At 42.4% G+C, this 20164-nt stretch overlaps 1 long non-coding RNA gene across 1 annotated transcript; it reads left to right on the top strand.

Annotated features, from left to right (window-relative positions):
• The first annotated feature begins 445 nt into the window (after positions 1-445).
• LOC127300546 (uncharacterized) lies at positions 446-3326 on the top strand. The gene is made up of 3 exons (XR_007851379.2): positions 446-756; positions 2341-2389; positions 3012-3326. It is a non-coding gene; the product is annotated as an uncharacterized lncRNA (long non-coding RNA).
• The last annotated feature ends 16838 nt before the right edge of the window (positions 3327-20164 follow it).

Genomic DNA, 20164 nt, shown 5'->3' with positions numbered 1-20164 from the left:
GCCGTCTTCTCGTTCTTGCAGTCGATCAAGAAGCACCTCTTCCGCAACCGCCTGCAGAACGTGCAGGCCATGCAGCGACGAAAGATGGAGCTTTCCATGCCGCTAATCGATGCCTCTCAGTCGACTGCTCGGTGAGTTAGCGATGTCAGGACTTCCTCCCCTCTCCGGCGATGGGTCGGCGAATTCCTCTGCCCGGCGATGGGCATGGTTATGTAGATTCACTTATTTGTTTTATTGGTTCGAAAATCATGTACCTCAATCTACCGCCAAATGAAAATTTGTAAGCATAATTCGTGATCTTGTTCGCAATGTTATATATAGAGCTGGGAGATGATCTACTGTGCGCAGAATCCTCTAAGAGCTCTAAGCTCCCAGGGTTGCGAGCCCCTGGGAGCGATCGGCAAGTCATTATCGTGGACCCCACTGCAGAAAATTTAGCGATTGATTTGTCAGGTCGGTTTGGGTTTGAGAGGCGGTTATACGGAAATAAGCACACACCACACAGGCACGGCGGTAGCAGTCCAATCCCTGAATCCCACCGCTCAATCTGAATCCCCATCCTCTGGACGCGCCGGAGCCTTGAGGAGCGGACGGTGCCGGAGCTACAGGAAGCCGCTGCGGCCCTCGCCGTGTATCGCGCCGCCGGATGAGGACGTGCTGCAGCGCGCGTCGCTGGATGGGTCGTCCGCCGCTATAGAGCTAGGTCTCCTACCTCGACCCTGCCAAGATCGAGAAGAACCTGCCAAGATTGATAAGGTGTGCCTTCGGCCCCCTCCACCTTTATCTCTCACACAGTTAGAATTAATTTGATCTTCGGGGATGAACCATACGATCTCCAAAATACCTTCGGCGGTGTGGGTTAGGCGGTGGTTCCCGTTTCGTTTCTGTGTACGCTAGCTGTGCGGTGCGCTTCGCCGCGGCGGATGTCCGGGAGATGGTCTCGGGCGTGGCTGCGGTGTGCACTTTCTTATTGATTTGCGGGCGGATGGGGGCGTGTTTAGTTGTAAATTGCGTCAGATTCGTGTGACAACCATCATCTGGTTTGGGTTAGCTATGAAGAGTGTTTTCTGGTCGTTGCTCGCTGATGTATCTTTTGCTTACGTGATGTGGCGATTGCTCGCGTTTCGGTCGCGTTGAGGTTTGGCTAGGTGATGCATCCATGGCGTGCCCGTGGGCGGGTGTGGCATGCGCTGTTCTGAGTGGCCTGCGCTTGGCTGGAAGCTAGGTTTGCATGGTGTTTCCTCGGCATGGTTTTCTCAGGATTCTGTTTCAGTTGTTCTGGTATGTGTGTTCAGGTGCGTTTGTTTTGGATGGAAGGCTAGCAGCGTCCATAGGGGCATCGTGGTCTGGTAGCCTGGTGTAATGTTTGATGCATGCTCAAGTTATGTTTTCACTTGTGTTTTGTTCAGTTGGGTACCTTTGCTTGTGTTTGACGGCTTGTTTGTGCGCTATGTCGTGTGGTAGTGGAGGGGATGCCTCTGTCCCAAGACCTTGCTCTGTCCTCTGAAATATTGCTTTAACCCTAAGTATAAGGATCTGCAAAACCTAGCTTGGTTTAATTTCCGTGGTACAGTTAGGTACCAGATGGGAGCAGTAATAGAAAAATGGGAGTAGCTACTCGAAATAATTTCAGTAACTTATTTGAAGTTCTCAACCATTCTTTCCAGTCTTTGCTAGCTGCAAATCAATAGTTCAACATAATTTGCACAACAGCCGCAGTTTTTTTTAGAATGCTGGAGATAGAAATTTTTGGTATTGTTTTTGTAGTTATGGAAGTAAACAATGATTTCTCATGCATACTTTCGAGGTAGCGCTTCAATGTAGGACCTTATTAATCTGGTACATTTGCAGGCCTGACAAAGGCTACGGTATGGCTGTCTTCAGTTCATTGACTACTGCTTTGAGGCACTGAAAGCGAAAACTTTAAAAGGACTGCACATTATTTTGGAACAGTGATTAGGATTACAACTGCAAGATACACGCTGACCATGTTTCAGTGTGATTTTGGTACTTCGAAATAGTTTGCAAGACAAGCTTAGTTCAAAATTCAGTCCAGCTGCCGTCATAATTCTTTTCATGTAAGCATGTTTTGCCAAGGGAATTCTCTTACTTAGTTTAGTGATAGTCTAGCTTTCATGATATTATTTTGTGTAACCATCTTTACCTGTCTGCAAAGCGCTAAGTCTAACTATTGTATTTGCTTTTTCATGCAAAACCGAGTGTAAAGTATGTGTGTGATATGGACGGAGCATTTTCCTTTTTCTCGGCCGATTGTCCGCCGATTTGTCGTATAACACATGGTACACAATACTGACTCCTAATATACATGTGTGTTTGTAGAGAAGATGCATGGCATGGTTCTGTGTGACGTAGGAGTGGATCATCTAAGGTAACATAGGCTTCCTCAACACTTGCTCCATCCTAATTCTTAGTCGCCTTTGCCATTTCTTTTGTGATTATGGTTGAATTATAGAATGTTCATTTGGCGCCAAAATGTGTTTGGAGTATCAATTTTACTATCCAACTCATTTTGGTGCTCAAAATTTTCTATTCTACAATCCCAGGTTTATGCTGTGTAAACAAGAAGAACGAAGAATCCAATATGTTTCTTCCTTATCTTTGTTGTCATGTACCCTGTGTATTTTACTTTCTATTTAAAATTGTAGTAACCTATTCTTAATTTATATTGATAAAAAAACTTGCAAAGATGCACTTACTTGAATCTGTGGTGTGTTTACAAGCATTGGCAGTAACTAGAACCTGAAAAAAAACTTTATACCTTTCATTGTTTTGTTTATAAATAATCACATTTAGAGATTGGTTCCAAGAAGCAACAGGAAATATATTTTTAATGCACATTGATACAGACTCAAACATTCAATAGAGGGGGTTCTTTCCTATTGATTCCTTTGAATTTTATTAGAAGTGCTTATTAAATTATACCAGTTTGTGGTGCTTACTTATAATTTATTTCTGAAACCAATTTGTTTGTCATTTTTTGTGTTAAACAGCTCCACCTCTTGAGTATATTGTGTATTATGGCCGAATTATGATCTATATCAGGTGAGAAAAGCAGGTTCAGCGATGTAGATAAATTCCATCGGTGTATTTCTATGTTCTTGAAACAAAAAAACTTCTAATTAGTAGTTTAGTTTACCTTACTTATAATGACACAAAAATGCAGAAGACGAGATGTGTATAGGGAAGTTCAAATTATTAGCATTCAAGAGCTCATAGTGTTCAATATTGTTTGGTGCATCTATTGTATAAACTGACGCAGATAAGTTTGTATGTATGTTCATCCAATAAAAAAATGAGATTACTGATGTTTTTTCGTTTTTTCCGCATGTGTTGTATATGGACTGATATCTCAGTCTGGCCTTTATGATTAATTGCAGTGCACCTGGAATCTTGAGTATATTATGTATTATGGCCGAATTATGATCTATATCAGGTGAGAAAAGCAGGTTCAACAATGTAGATAAATTCCATCGGTGTATTACTATGCTCTTTAAACAAAAAAATTCTAATTAGTAGTTTAGTTTACCTTACATATAATGACACAAAAAATGCAGAAGACGAGATGTGTATGGGGAAGTTCAAATTATTAGCATTCAAGACCTCATATAGTGTTCAATATTGTTCGGTGAACCTACTCTATAAACTGAATGCGATAAGTTTGTATGTATGTCCGTCCAATTTAAAATTGAGATTACTGTTGTTGTTTCATATTTTCCACATATGTTGTATGGACTGATATCTCAGTCTGGCCTGTATGATTAATTGCAATGCACTTGTAATCGTAACTAATGGTGCGCTCTACTTCTCCACATGATTTCGGTGCATCTACCATGGTGTTAGAGCATCCACGGCGCAAGGCGCAAGGCGTGTACCCAGACGCTGAAGCAATTAGTATAAATAGAACAAAATCAATTATGTAGCAAAGTGTGCATCACTGCAGCGTTGGGCTCTTATTTGCGGCCCTAATTCGCCTATGTGCCCATACCACAAGGGAAAGTAAGATAACACAGAGTGCCATCTTTTGTGTCGGCGTCGTGTTGTGGCTGCTTTTAGAGGCTTGTGATAGTTCACTGATTCACATGTTCCGTGTGCAATGAATCGGGGGAGTCCATTGTTATGTTGGGCTACCATGATGTTAATCGTACACTCATGTCCTCTCTTCGATTTTTCCCCACCCACTACGTGACCCTCAATAAGCCACTTCTCCTTCCTCTCTATATGTGGCTCTCTTTGTATTGGTCTGAATAGTTGCCTCTATAACAATATGTTTCCTCTTTTGGACACACAAGGGCTATATGCGGTAGCCCCATTGCATAACTTTTTTAGATGAAGCATATAAGATTCTTTTTTAAATAAGCTAGAAACTAAAGTTCAATATTATATATATATATATATTTGCTCATGTGGAATTACCATCAAAGCATGTGAGTGTTTGTTGATATGCCATATGTTTACTTCATTTTGTTTTGATTTAGAGGGTACGTCGATGTTCGTATAAGTTCATACCTGCACATGCATCAATGTAACTTACAAAAGCAATCTCACTTTGTGTGGGAAAGAGAAAAAAACGCCAAACAAAAACGGCGCGGCAAAGCGCGCTAGGTCCTTCTAGTATAACTAAAAGAACATCCAGAGTACATTGTTGAAGGTGTTATTATGGCTTGCTTCTTTTCTACCCACGGGTCCCACCTAGGGTGTCAGAAGGAAGAACCAAATTGAATAAGAAGATTTCACGTCGTTTCATTGCCGTTTGTGAAGTCACAATCATGAAGCAAATCCAACGGTAGAGAGAGGGTGCACATCTATCCATGTGATCACCAAATCCACTCTCATCTCATGAATATGTGTAGGAATTGAATAGGAGTTTTGCAATCTTGTATCCTTGTCTCTTTGCCTCGATTCGATGATTTGCAGGTACCCATGTCTTTCGGATCGATCAAGGGAAGAGGTGCGATGAGGGGAGAACGGCATGCTATCGCGAAACATCAGTGACATAAAAGGGAAAGTAACGATACACGTTTAGTGATACGCTCGGGATCAACGGTACAATCATCTATCTTAATGCTTTGGTTTGTATTAATTTACTTAATAATTTTTGTTACTCGCGGTTGTGGGGACAATGGTTGGACTAAGAGACTCTTGTAGCCTCTAGCTTTATGGACAATAGTATTTACGAATGTGCTGCTATCTCTTATCACTATTTTTTACTACACGTTATACTTTATTCCTATATGTATGCATAGCTGCAGGAAAATCCTTGACCTTGGCCTATTTCCATCCATTGAACACAACATAAAACAAGTAAACTAGAAAGGTCTAGTAAACATAAAATTAAACCAACTAGAAAGTCTTATAGACGTTTCCTTTACACCATTTCAGCACTGCTTCCCAAGGTTCGATTAAACCTAGGTCTTCTAGAGAAAAAGCTTACAATACTACAATCCATAATCCGAATCGAAGGTAATCCAACCGGACACATTCACTATCAATATGACGGATGAAGCTCGGTGAGCAGATGGGTAGGTGAGCACGCACCCAGAAGTTGACACGTGTCTAACGGAGTTAGATATGTCCGTGAGATGATAACACGCTCAGACCTGACATGATGTTCTGCCTTTTCTATCTTTTTCCTCCTACAGTCCCACCGAGACGTCGCCCCGTATGAGATCCGGCCCACCGCCGCCCTGCACAACGAGCTCCACAGCAACCCGGCCTCCTCTGTTCCGGCGCAAGCATCAGAGCTCCGCTGCTCCAAGAAAGCAAAGCGCCGCGACGCGTGGGAAACTTCTTCCAAACTTGCCCCTAATAACTCGCACTCCCTCTCAGAGTAAATTAAGGAATCAACCCAATTCCTTCCTTCGCGTCGCATCCTCTCCAAATCGCAGCGTTCCAATCCATGGCGTCGATTGAGAAACTTGCTCACCTCGATCTCCCAGCTCGGCGGGCGCTGCAAATCGGCCGCTGTCCGTCACGTCGCCATATAGAAAGATATGCTCGTCTCTCCTAGCCCGATCGTCTCAGCCACGTACGGGCGCCCTCCAATTCCAGTCAGCAAGTGTTGGCCATGGTGGTCCAATTCGAGTCAACGAGCACCTCCAGTAGTTCTTCAAAGGAGTGGGGAAGAGGGGATCCACGGAGGTGATGTGTTTCAACCAACCAAAAAATGACACGTTCCTGACAACAACATAAAATACACAAACGGATGTTAGTGGCTGTTAGCCCATCCAACGGTGTGGGCATTCATCCAACGGTGACGAGCGCGTGCACACGTACCCCCTGATCACCAAATCCACTCTCATCAATATGAACTGAATCTCCCTACACCTAATCTTTCAGCTGCAGAAACTCATTAAATTTCCAAATAGTTGTTTATTTTAATGCACTTTACTTTATTGCACTTTCAATACTCAACCATATATTCACATTCATAATTTTCCATTTCAATCCTTGCAGTCAATTCACCTAAGACTTGTGACACCTTGGGTGCGACAGCGCAGATAAACATCCTACTAAGCTCCTCGTTGGGATACGATATAAAAAACAAAAATAATACTTCCACAAAAACATGCATGAATGACCATGTGTTCTTGCATGCCATCAGTTACTCCACTTTATTTTCTTCCATTAGTTTTACTTCTTGCATTTTAGTTTCAACACTTATAGTTTGATAGTAGAAACCTCTTCACACACATAAATAGACTATAGATCCTAGCTTTGTATAGAAGGCCATATAAGTGGGTTATATGGCTTTAGAGAATAGATAGTTTACCTTCAGCTCCTCGTGAGTTCTACACTCAAATACTTATTGAATTGTACCGCGGTGATCCCCTGCACTTGGGGGTTATCAGCTAGTATTCCTCATGATGAAGTGAAAAGGAAGTTATTATAGTTAACTCTTTATGGGAATGCTCGCATATGGTTTAGATCTCTAGATGATAAATACCGCCTTGATTAGGGATATCTGAGGAAGGCTTTCTATCTCAAGTATTATACTCCTAAAGAAGCTTATGATGATTGTTGTCACATTTATAATTTTTGGCCTCATGTTGGAGAAAGTATTGCTCAAGCTTGGGAAGATTGAATGAACTTATCCGTAAGAATCCTTGTCATGGTATTCCTGAAAGCATTATATTAATCAATTTCTAGGTGAGGTTACCTCTGCATCTTAAGGACTTTCTAGATAATTCCTCTGAAGGAAGTTTCACTAATAGAACTCCAGAAGAAGCAAGAGACTTATTGGATACCATTTCTAAAAATATTGATGCTTGGGATCTTGATAAAGGTAATGAACCCTGCTTTGAATATGAATATTCATGTGTAGAGAACTTCTCTACTACTATATTGTTTGAAGAGCTAAGTAACAGGTTTGGCCTTGATCCTCATATTTTGGTTCAAGTTGCTAAGTCTTTTGCTAACAATTTGAATGTCCCTAAAAAGGATTTGATGTTTATGTTGAATATTTTAAATATTCTATAGTTGTTCCTAAAGTTGTGAAATAGGTTAATCAAGTATCATCTGTCAAAATTGAAGAATATGTTGAAACTCCTCCATATCCAACAGAGTGAATGAAAATTTACTCACTACTGTCGCAAACAAGAGTGATAGAAGATGTAGTGAACCATATGAACAAATTGAAGTTAAGCATCAAATTTCGTCCATTAAAGAATTGAATGAAGAGACTCCTTGTGATGTTTATTTATGTCAAGATTCCACCAAAGTAACTTAAGGTAAAACCACCAAAGTTGGTAAACCTATTATATCATGTGCTATTGGAACTTCATGCTATAATGTTCTATGTGTGATACTCGAGCAAGTATAAGTGTGATACCATATTCTCTATATCTTGAAATCAAGCCTGACCTTGATCCCATACACATGGAAGAGACACGTATAACTATCCAACTTGCTGATAAAGAGTATATTTGTCCTCTAGGTATGGTTAGAGATGTTGAAATATTAGTTGGAAAGATCAAATACCCCGCGGATTTTATTGTGCTTGGTTGCTCCTAAGATTCATTTTGTCCTATTATATTTGGTAGACCATTCTTACATAATGTGGGTGCTGAAATTAGTTTACCAAAGAGAAAGTATTCATTAAATATGCTGGTGAAAAACTAGAATTTAACTTTTCAAAGTTTACTGACAAGCATTTAGAAAAACAAAAAATTGAAAAGATAGGTGTCAAAAAAAAATCAAAAAGATATAGTGGAAACTCTTGCTTTTGTGGCAGTTGCTTCATAGGACGTGGTGGAACGATATGTACTTAATCAGGAGCCGTCTAGTGATGAAGAAAGGGAAGCATTAGAACAAATATTATCTAAATAACCACCACAATTACAATTACATATTCCACCTGATGATCTAGGAGAACTACCCCACTAAAGGAGGATCGTAGTTCTGAACTTAAACCTTAACCTGAAGATATGAAATATGCATTCCTTTGTGAGAATAAAATATATCATCTTATTATTAGTGCTAACCTTTCAAATGAAGAAGAAACAAGGTTACTTATGCATGTAAAATGTTGACATGAACTTTGTCCTTTATCATATTGAATGCCCACATATTTGCAACATATATGATGATAATACCATGTTTTACATTGATTTATGGGGATTTACCAATGATCCCCTTTATTTGGGTTATAACGCTGCAGAACAGGAAAACCTTGTTTTGTGTATTTTTCACTTTCAGAGACCTATGTGGAGTCAAATTGACTTGGGATTTTGGAGCGTCATTTTTTCATCGGGAGAAGCAACATGGGCCCTCGAAGATCACCTGGAGAGGACTGAGGGCCAAAAGAGGCCAGGTGGCGTGGCCAGGAAGAGAGGTCGTGCCACCCCCTCTTTCAGCCGTCGATCGCCCTTTTGTCCTGATTATTTCGTGAATTGGCGTATTTTACCCTAAAAACGACTATATATATATGACCTCAAAGAGTTCTCGGGAGGGGAGCGCCGCATAAACATAGAAACACGAAAACGGAGGCTGCTGCAGAGAAGATTGGAGGGGGAAACTCCGTCAGGAAAACCATCAGATGGATCTCCACCTTCTCCAACGTCTTCATCATCATCACCATGACCAAGAGGGAGTAGTCCACCTCTAGACTACGGGTTTGTGGCAGTAGCTTGATCTATTTCTCTCATGTTCTTCATAGTTCTTAGTGCCATATGAGCTGCCTATCATGATTATGGCCATATTTCTAATACCTATGTGGTGGATCCTTATTCTATGATATTGTTTTATGATATATGATCTTATTATATGGTCAGATGTATTGATAGATGCATATTATGTACCTTGTTCTTAAGTATTTGTTCTGATCCAACATCTACGCAAGAGCGTGTGTGGGGTGATGTGTGTGTTAGATGGAGTAGCATGGTTTTAGTGATTGGATAGTGACAATATGTTCAAGATCTATTATAGCTTTGCCTTTCTGGTTGCTACCTCACTAGGGATAAAGTGAATGCATGTGCTATGTTCATCATGTGACAGTAGTGATGATCTTGTTTGTTCAATATAGCATATTAGATATTTAAACTTCATGTCAAAGTACGGATTGCTACGCTCTGTTAATTCTTAATACAAGATTGATGAAGTTTCTTTCTTGTGGATTATAAGAGAGATGTGTTGCATCATCAGTATGTTAGGACGTGATGCCCATATTAAGTCTGATCTTACATATAATATTATTTGCACCTTCATATCTCATTGATGAATTGTTTTTTGTCCACGACAACTTTAAGAGAGAATAGTCAAGTGAACCCATGAACCCCCGGACCACTTTTTATCATAAGAAACACCTTTATATTGCTTTTACCTTGTTTTTCTATTTGCTGCACTATTTTAATCCGAAAATACAAAAATATTTACTTTTCTTATTTGCATCCAAAACACTAAAAATAATCAACCTCTTTACAATTTTTACTTAGTTATTTTATCTAGTTTAGTTTTTTACTTATTTTTCGTACTTGTGTTATTTACTTACACGAAACCTTGTGCTTGACAACCACATGGTGGAGTTGGGGACACAAGGCATTTATTTTACCTGCAGGATTATTAGAAGAAGAGAGAGTAGAATACTCATCCATCCAGTTCCCCGAGAGTTCGATATAAACCCTCGAGTCACCCTTGTGGGGAAAATACTTCGCTGACAACTCTGCACTTGGAGTCCCAACATCATCAGTCATGGATATTTCAATGCATATGCCCAGCAGAAAATTGAATGAAAGGTAGGCACCCGAGGATTCGGTTAGCCGTGGAAAGTGAAAGACGAAGGTTGAGTAGAGCATATGACATATATGATGGAAAGATCCATGTATAAGATTTAGACTGGTTACTAGGAGGCAAGACCGTTAATTGATGCCATTTAAAAGATCATGAAAGTGTTTGACAAAGTCAAACTTCATGTCTATCTTGTTGTTTAATAAATTCTCTTCTTTTAACTAGTTGTTTTATGAGAGTTTATCTTCATTGCAAAGGGAATAGTAAAAATGAAAGAAAGCAAGGTAAAAAGCTATGCAAAGCAATAGCAAAGAGAGAGAGAGAGAAATTGAGGCTTGTTTAATTGTCCAACATGCAATGGTTAGTTTTGTTCAAAAGTAAGATGTAGTTGCTAGAAATCCTATTTTATGTATCCCAAATTTGTATGGTTGTTAATTCATAGATCTTTTAAGACAAGTGAATATTCATAAGTTGATGATGTCATGCTCGTATTCTTTTATCAACCATAAGCTCATTGATACATGATATGATATGTTCGCTTATTTGCTCGATGACGAGCAAATGTTTAAGCTTGGGGAGTTGATACGTGCATTTTACATCATCAATATAGATACTTATATGGTTACTTTTGAATGATATTGGCCATGATCAACAATTATTTATGCCTTTTTGTTGATTTACGGGACTATCCTATAAACTCCCTTTCATTGGTATTTAATTTCCGTGAGGCGGAAAATCTCCTTTTTTTCTTCTCTGTATTTTGTTGTTTCAGGGACCTTCTGGATGCCTAAAAATCAAAGTAAAATACCTTATAATTTTTTCATCAAGAGGAAGTCCGTGGGCCAAAGAAGTACGAGAGGGGAGCCACGAGGGACAAATGAGGCCATGTGGCGCGCCCCCTCTGCTAGGCGCGCCACCCAGGCCCATTTGGGCCTCGAGCACCATCTCGGCCCCTCCTTTTGACAGTACCTCCATCTCGCCAGAAAACCTACGCCATAATTTTCCCAAGATTTGCAGAGGCGGCGGCGGAGGTGAAAGTCCTCTCCTACTCCGGGAGAGGGCAGATTCTGCAGAACTAGAGCCTCCGATAAAGGGGAAATCGATGCCATCATCATCACCACTCCTCCTTGGCATAATATGAGGCCTCTCCATTAATGTCAACACCCGGATTTTTAAGTCCAGATGCCTATTATGCCATACATCGCAATCCCAGGAAGATTGTTGTTGCGAGACATAACAGTTGATATCATAAGTCATCATTCATTACAAACCATAGTCGTTTTACAAATATAGTTCACACGGTCCAATATTACACAAATAGTTGATCTAATGATCAACGAACACATTACATAGCGGAAGCGTAGAAGTAGTGGACTATCTAATCCACAGGCCAACGCTTGACGTCAGAAGATACTCCTAGTTGTCGTAGACGTCCTGCTGGCCGTCATCTTGGTACTGCTGCTCCTCTTCATAGTCTGGCCATTTGAATGGCCAGGAACACAGTCGTGAGTACTTTAAAGTACTCGCAAACTAATACTAGTGTAAGTACTATCAATTTTAGTAATGGGGTGCTAAGCTCTAGGTTTATTTTCATAAAGCCTATTTTAGTTCATAAGCATTTAGTAAAGACTCTTCAATTGCTAACTAACTCAAGTGGGAACATTAGTGTCATTCCCACAACTCAGTTGTGATTCAAGTCAAGTCACCGTTCAATTCATCATTTCTTTTCAAGAAAACATCTGACAATGGAACAGTATGGCCTTTCCAATCGTCAGTAACCGTGGACACGACTATTCGAATAGATTTACACTCTGCAGAGGTTGCACACTTGTGCCACAACATTTGATTACGTCTGTCAGGGGTAACCCTGAATAATCGTAACTCAGTACGCGGATCATCAACCATAACCTTTCACTTACATACCCTAGTATAGGTACCTCTCCCCATGAGCTTGGCCTCCCAGTGAAGACAAACCGTCAGCCTGGGAACTGCACAGGGCTTGGGCCGGACATTCACCTCATTTCACATCATTTCACTTTCAACGGAGGCAGCCTCGGCATAACCCCTATGACGCTTGTTTAGAGGGAACCCATACTAAGGTGCATAAAATTCCAGTTAAGCCCTACCCATAATTAGGTATTGTGGGGGTACTAAATAATTGGAAAGGTATTGCATCCAAACCCATCCATCAGTTTTTTTTATCAAATTCACCATGTCATTCAAGTCACATTCACCTTCAAAATGTTTCAAAGTCATTTCATTTCACAAGTTCCCATCTAGAGTAGTCAATTTTATTTGTTAGCACTAGCAACTAGTCATGAGGGGTGCTAACTACCTTGTAGCTCTCTTAGGCTAAATTTGATACTCTTGTAGTACTCTATATTTAGACCAAAGTTAACTATAAAAGTAAGCTTTAATAATCAAAGTAAAAGCTTGTAAGGATAACACTTGGGATTTGACCATGAAGCATAAAGTAATAGGTAAGGGTGCCTTGCTCTGATAGAGCTTTGCACTTTGCAATAATATTAGCTTGCCTTGGTTGGTGTACTGATCAAAGAGGTCTTCCTCTTTCTGGAAGTTGACCTCCTCCTCCTGGTATTCCTCGGTACTAGCGTCTAAAAACGGATACGAGGTAACAATCACCAATCAAAGCTTAAGAACTAGACTAAGCACACACAAGGTTCACACAAACTAATCTATCATCACCACATTGCTATACTGTTGGTTGACTTTGTTTTCTTCTTAAGAAAAATAATTTCCTCTCATTACAAATATTGATTAGGGCTTCTCTTTGGTTCTTGAAGAAATAATTTCCTCTCATTGAATCATGTTAAGATTTAAGTTCCTCAAATAAGTAATGTATGAACCCATGCTGACCAGGTCAACAATTCATAATTATCATTTGGGAAAATGATTTAAATGAGGTAAAGTGCCTCATGTAATTTAACATTACCCTAATCATAATTTAATATCACCAAATAAGTCAATATGAGATTATGTAGACTATGGTTACTACCTCATATTGAATTACTTGAGACAAGATTTAAATGAGAGAAAACCTCTCATATGATTTAACAAATAGTTTTGGAAAATTTAAATGGACTAGAAAAAGCCATAAAGCCATTATTATTCTAGCCCATGATCACATGAAGTAACTATGTGATATTTTTACATAGGGATTTCTATTTTCGTGCCCTCGGGTCGTTAGTTGTACTCAATTTTCCCCAGCCCCTTAGTTTTTCCTCAGTTTTCCCCAAGCCTATGTCTGAAACCCGCCAGAAGGAGCTCAGACGGAAGGAATCCGTTTATTTGGACGTTCTGTGCTGACGTGTTGCGCCGCGTCGTCTGTGGGGCCGCGTCGTGTGGGGCCGCGTCGCGTGGGGCTGGTAGAAAGGGACCGCGTGGGACAGGATGAGAAGCGTTTGGTTGCACGTGAGCAGGAGCTGGGTTTTGTCTCTCTCGGCCCAAATTGGCATTTTTAAGAGCACCTTTTCCCCTCTTTCTCTCTCTGTCTTTTTCACCAAATTAGTATCAAATCTAGAGAAGCTTCTATTTATGTCTTTCTTCAATATGGCAGCAAATCTAGTAGCAAATCTCTGGGGTTATTTATGCCTTTTGGCCCTCGTTTTTTGCCCAATATGGCAGCAAATCTAGAAGCTAGTATATGATAAATTCACAACAGCATAATCAGAAAACTAAGTATAATACATAAACTGCATACATCAGCCAAAAGCAGCCAATAACGTTGTTAATGTTCACGACAAACTAAGCTGAAAAATATACAAGACGCACGCAATGTATGGACAACAAGAAGATTAGGATACCCCAGGATGAATGAATTTGTTCTTCATTCCTCCTCATATATTTCTTCCTTTCTCCATTCGTGCATTACCCCAAGGAAATATTCATTGAACTCCTTCCGTCTGCAGTGTGAGGCCAATACATCCTCCAAACGGTATGGCCTGTGTTCATTTCTCATACCGTAGAGTCCTATTCTATCCACACGTAGTGGCCACTCATCCCAGGCCTTTGTATCATGAGAGTACTCTCTGATATAACCCAAATCTGTGTAGTAGATGCTGCCAGATCGAAGTGTCGGGTACACTCTGGTGTCGACGGAGATACACCGGATATAATTCACGAAGAAGGCATTACTGCCAATGTTACTGACCGGATGGAGAGAGCGGCTCTGAGTGTCCACACGGTACACCAATGGTTTGCCCGCCAAAGCCTCGCTGACCAACAACACAAGCAGCAGATCACCATCCGACTTCACAAGGTAGAACTTCTGATGTCCAAGTTCTGGAAATGAAATTAGTGTCTCCATCTTGACAGTGCTCGCGCGCTGCTGCAACTGTACATTGGTGCACACTATTCTTCCGTTCTCAAAATTGTCCGCAGCTACTGCATACAGTTCACCATTGAACGGGGTAATGCAACGCAGACAATGGTTCTTGATCGAAAATCTTACTTCTCCCCAATCTTCATTTATATCCTTAGTTGGAGTGCTCTCATCGACCCAACCAATTTCCGGCGGGTAATGTGCGGCAACGAAGACCATAGTCGGGGATTTGATAACAGCGACTGATTTCAGAAAAACAGATGGCATCTGCGCCTCAAACATAGTGTTCGATTTCTTTTTGAGTGGGTTCATAAGCCGTATCTTTTGCGGCGGGTTCTTCTGGGCAAGCACGATGACGCCACGGCAAAAGCCGACGAAGTAGTATCTAAAAGGGATATTGATGAAGATAACATTCAGATGTGCCGACTAAGATATTTAAGATTGAAAATAAAAAGGTAGATATGGAAGAATTTGAACCTTGTATAAACTTCCGATAGATCTATGGTGACGTAGCGTGATGTCCGAGTTGGAGGAAGGTGAACTCAGCGACGCGTGGAAGGGCGTGGTCTAGCATGATCCATTCGTCCAGGTGCACGTCGGGCTCAGGCAAACCTGAGCGCCAATTTCTATAGACTTGCCTCATAGCAGAGTAGGTGTCGGCGTACTCCTCGTTCGCCAGTAAGCATTCGTCGATCTTGTGAAGTGGTCCATCAGCCGAGAGAGAGAGGCCCAGTTCACGGAGGCGCCGCGCTTGGATGCGCCGCCCTCGGCGGCGACGCGCTCGGCGGCGACGGGCTCGGCGGCGACGGGCTCGAAGGCGACGGGCGCGGACGCGACGGGCTCGGAGGCGACGTCCGCCGGCACATTCTTCTTCTCCATCGCCGGCAGGGTAGCGTGCGTACGGCGGTTGGGGTTTTTTCGATTTGGAGAAGTTGATGGGACGTGAGAGGGGTGGTTTCGTGCGTGAGCGAGAATGAGATGACTGTGTGCAGAGGGAGGGAGGGAGGGGCTTATGCATCCTAAATGCGACCCGCGTCCTACGCATCCACTATTTTCACGTCTGCACCGCGACACGCGTCAACAATGGCACGTCTTCCACTTCTGCACCGCAACACGCGTCCTCGGGTCTAACCCTGGAAATTTAGATATACTCAGGTATACCCTCGAGTCATATACTAGCATTTTTTGTGTGCTCAGTTTTCGCCTTGAGTGTTAATACTGGCTAGTGCAATATACTCAGTTTTACCCTCAAGTGGCTGGTCAACAGAGAGTCAACAAATGGGATTAACTAGTTAAATGAGTTATTTAATGTGCAAAAAATTCCGAAAAAGAGTGGCACTTACTCATTGAGTCTTTACCACAAATTGCCACTTCTCAAATCATAGATAAATCATAGATAAATCAAGTTTCACCACAAATTGTCACTTCTCAAATCACCTAGTAGCTATGAAGGTGCATGGTTTTCCATAATAAGCCCTACCCAAAACAGCTTTCCTCAAAACATACTTTGTCTGAATGAGGCCATAATTTTCACACTCATGTAGATTTGTATTGCAAATAGTTTGAGGTAGGCCAAGATGGGTTTCATTGTACAAAACACGCATTTTCCATTTTTTAAATCTCATATTTGAATCCCTTAGTCTGTTTACTACTCACTTGCCCTTGGTTTCTTGATACTATTCAGTTTTGCCCTCTCCCTTCACAAACTCTCACAGACGCCCAACATTGCCCTGATTGGTCTAGCCCATGTCACGCGGATCGTGCCCGCCGACCGTTGATCGTATGAATCTAACGGGCAGGATAACCCCTATCTCTCTCTCTGATCGGGGCCACCACCCTCTCTCTCTGTCGTCGGTTAGCTTCACGCAAAGTTTGGTTTTCTGCATTATTTTTCACGAGCTAAATTATAAACTCTTTTTAGGCATTACTTTTCACGCAAAAAATGATAAACCATCACCGATTTGTTGTAGCCATTAGTTTTCACGCAAAAAAAATGATACACCATCACCCATTTCTTGTACCCATTACTTTTCACGAAAAAAACGATAAATCATCACCGATTTTGTTGTAGCCATTACTTTTCACGCAAAAAATGATACACCATCACCCATTTCTTGTAGCCATTACTTTTCACGCAAAAAACGATAAACCATCACCGATTTTGTTGTAGCCATTACTTTTCACGCAAAAAATGATACACCATCACCCATTTCTTGTAGCCATTACTTTTCACGCAAAAAACGATAAACCATCACCGATTTTGTTGTAGCCATTACTTTTCACGCAATAAATGATACACCATCACCCATTTCATGTAGCCATTACTTTTCACGCAAAAAATGATAAACCATCAACGATTTGTTGTAGCTATTACGGTAAATCATAAACTATCACGAATTACCATTTCTTTTAGGCATTACTTTTCACGGTAAAATGATAAACTATATCACGAAGTTCCATTTCCGTCAAGATAGTCCGCATTACTTTTTTGTTGAGATATATACCCCCACAACGGTCGTCTCCTCCTTAATTTATTGTGTAAACCCCCACAACGGTCATCTCCTCCTTAATTTATTGTGTAAACCCCCACCAACATTCACCTCCTCCTTATTTTATTGTGTAAACCCCTACAACGGTCATCTCTCCCTTATAAACACCCACACGGCCATCCCTTGTGTCAATAGGTTCTGCCTCTCTCTTCTTCGTTCACATACACTTGATCCATTGCCATGGCTTCCACGTCTCGGACGCGGACCGGAAGGGGAAGGGGGAGGGGAAGGGGAAGGGGAAGGGGAAAGGGAAGTGGATCATCATCATTGCCACCACCACCGTCAACACTGCCATTGATCATAGAGGAGTTCTTCATCGTCGTCTATGAAGACCCTTTGGTCAAGAAGGTACGTACGGGTTCCCACATATATGATGCATGTGATTAATTATGGGCATGTTCTAAAAAACCTTTAATTTCAAACGATCGGCGCTCGATCTCTTTGCAGGAACTCCCAAAAAAAATTGCGGACTATTTTGATGGCCAGGAGCCAGCTAAGGTGTATCTGCGAGCAGCTGACTGCGGTCCTCGTCTCTGGACCGTGGAGGTCCTATTTGACGGACAAGGCCGGATGTACCTCGACAAGGGCTGGGAGAAATTCGCCATCACGCACGGTGTGGATTTCGGCTGCTACGTACACTTCAAATATGAAGGCGATGATGTGCTCATAGTGAAGGTGTTCGACGGAACATTGTGCAGGAGGTACTACTACTCAGATGACGAAGATACTGACGATGAAAGCGACGACGACGTGAAGCCATGCATCCATCCCCTTTAGATAAGGGGATTATGACCAAGAATATATATGTAACTTCATATGCATCGATTTAGAGATCTAGCTATTTTCTATATATTATGCATGTAAAAATAATATCACATTTCCACTATTATTCGAGCACCACATCCTCCAAACGATGCCGATGCCGATGCCGATATCGGCATGGTCAGAACGGCTATGCTCGCCGCCACTGCTAGGTCAACGTCGGGATGCACAATGTTTAGCAGAAGAGTCACTTTAGATTAAGCTGCGAAAATAGTCACCTGCCACAGCGGTCATTGGCTGCGGAGGCCCCACAGAGCGGCAATATAATTTTCTATAAATAAATAGACGACCCACTGGTCATTGGCTGCGGCAGCCCCATAGAGCGGCCCCATTTGTCATTGGCAGCACCGCGTATACAATCAGGAAATAAAACGGCCCACGCATCAGCGGTAGATGGATGGCTACCCGTCAGCACGAGACGGTCAGAGAGGAACTGACCTGACAGTAACGGTAAGGCCTCTGACCTGACGGCAACCTACGTCTTCGAGGGGTTTCAAACTAGAGGGAGGGGAAAACTGAGGAAAAACTAACGAGCTGGGGAAAACTGAGTACAACTAACGAAGCAGGGGCACGAAAATAGAAATCCCTTTTACATATTCCGATAGACAATATGAATTGTGATTTTTTAGAGTTGGAATCAACTCAAAAGCATTTTTGGTTGATTTTTAAGAATTGTTTGAAGTTGCAAAAGGCCCTACCTTGTTATTTTTGTCACATTAATTCTACAATGAACCTTGGGTTGAGACCAGTGGGGTTGGATAGAGTATTTCACAAGATTTCGAACAACATCAAATTCATCAAATTTGATTTGGTAGATCTTCCTGAATTTAAATTTGAAGTGGGAGCCAATATTGAATTTGAATCAAAACAGAAAAATCGAATTTGAAAATCTGGGCCTGGCGGGAAACCTAACTGGGCCGAAACAGTTTAAAAACGGGAAAGCCAGCCCACCACGCGTCTCGCACGCGTGGGCTGCCTGACGAGGTGGGCTCTACCCGTCAGCGTCTATTTAACAGCGAAGCGGTATGTTCTAATCTGAGCCGCACGATTAGAACAGGATCCAACGGATCAAGTCCATCGTCGTCAACGGCGAGAGAAGGGTTCTGGCGCGGCGAGGGCAGGGGGTCGGTGGCTCACCGGCGGCGCGGCGATCATCAGAGAGGTGCTGCAGCGGCGTTGTGGACGACGGCGAGGCTCCTGAAACAAACGGCAGCCCCGTGGGTGGCTCCTGGGGTCTCCTCCTTCCGCGGCGGCTTCACGGGCTCCGGCGAAGCAATTGGGTGTCTATGGTGGGCAATGTCGAGCAGCGAGTGGATGAGGAGAGTCAGAGAGGAGAGGGGAAGCTTGCGGTGTGAATGAATCGAACGAGGAGGGGCTCCTTTTATAGCGGCGGAGTGAGGCAGGGTACTACGGCGAAGTCGACCATGGCGACGTGGTTACAGCGGGCTAGCGAGCTAGGCGAGGGCGTGGCGCTGTTCAGCACGTCGTGGCGGTCCTCCTGGCAGTAATGGCGTGGTGATACGTCTAAAAACGTATCTATAATTTCTTATGTTCCATGCTAGTTTTATGACAATACTCACATGTTTTATATACACTTTATATCGTTTTTATGCATTTTCCGGAACTAACCTATTAACAAGATGCCGAAGTGCCAGTTCCTGTTTTCTGCTGTTTTTGGTTTCAGAAATTCTACACAGGAAATATTCTCGGAATTGGACCCCACGAAGACGGAAGTCAATATTTTGCCGAGACGGACCCGGAGAGCGAGAGAAGGGCCGTAGGGGGGCCAAGGGGGCCCCACACCTTACCTGGGCGCGGGCCCCTCCCTGGCCGCGCCACCAGGTGGGGAGGCCACCCCTTGCTCCTCCGACTCCGCCCTTTCGCCTATATATTCTGTCCATCGCGAAAACCCTACCACAACCAACGATATTCCACGAAGAGTTCCATAGCCGCCGCCATCGCGAAGACAAGTTTCGGGGGACAGAAGTCTCTATTCCGGCACGCCGCCGGGACGGGGAATTGCCCCCGGAGTCATCTCCATCGACACCACCGCCATCTTCATCGCCATTGTTGTCTCCCATGATGAGGAGGGAGTAGTTCTCCCCCGAGGCTGAGGGCTCTACCGGTAGCTATGTGGTTCATCTCTCTCTCCCATGGTGTGATCTTTATGTGATCATGAGCTTTGTATCACTATTAATCTATGTGCTAC

The sequence above is a fragment of the Lolium perenne genome, chromosome 5 (genome assembly GCF_019359855.2).
Source record: "Lolium perenne isolate Kyuss_39 chromosome 5, Kyuss_2.0, whole genome shotgun sequence".
NCBI classification, from domain to species: domain Eukaryota; kingdom Viridiplantae; phylum Streptophyta; class Magnoliopsida; order Poales; family Poaceae; genus Lolium; species Lolium perenne.
This window is presented reverse-complemented; position numbering and strand designations above follow the sequence as displayed.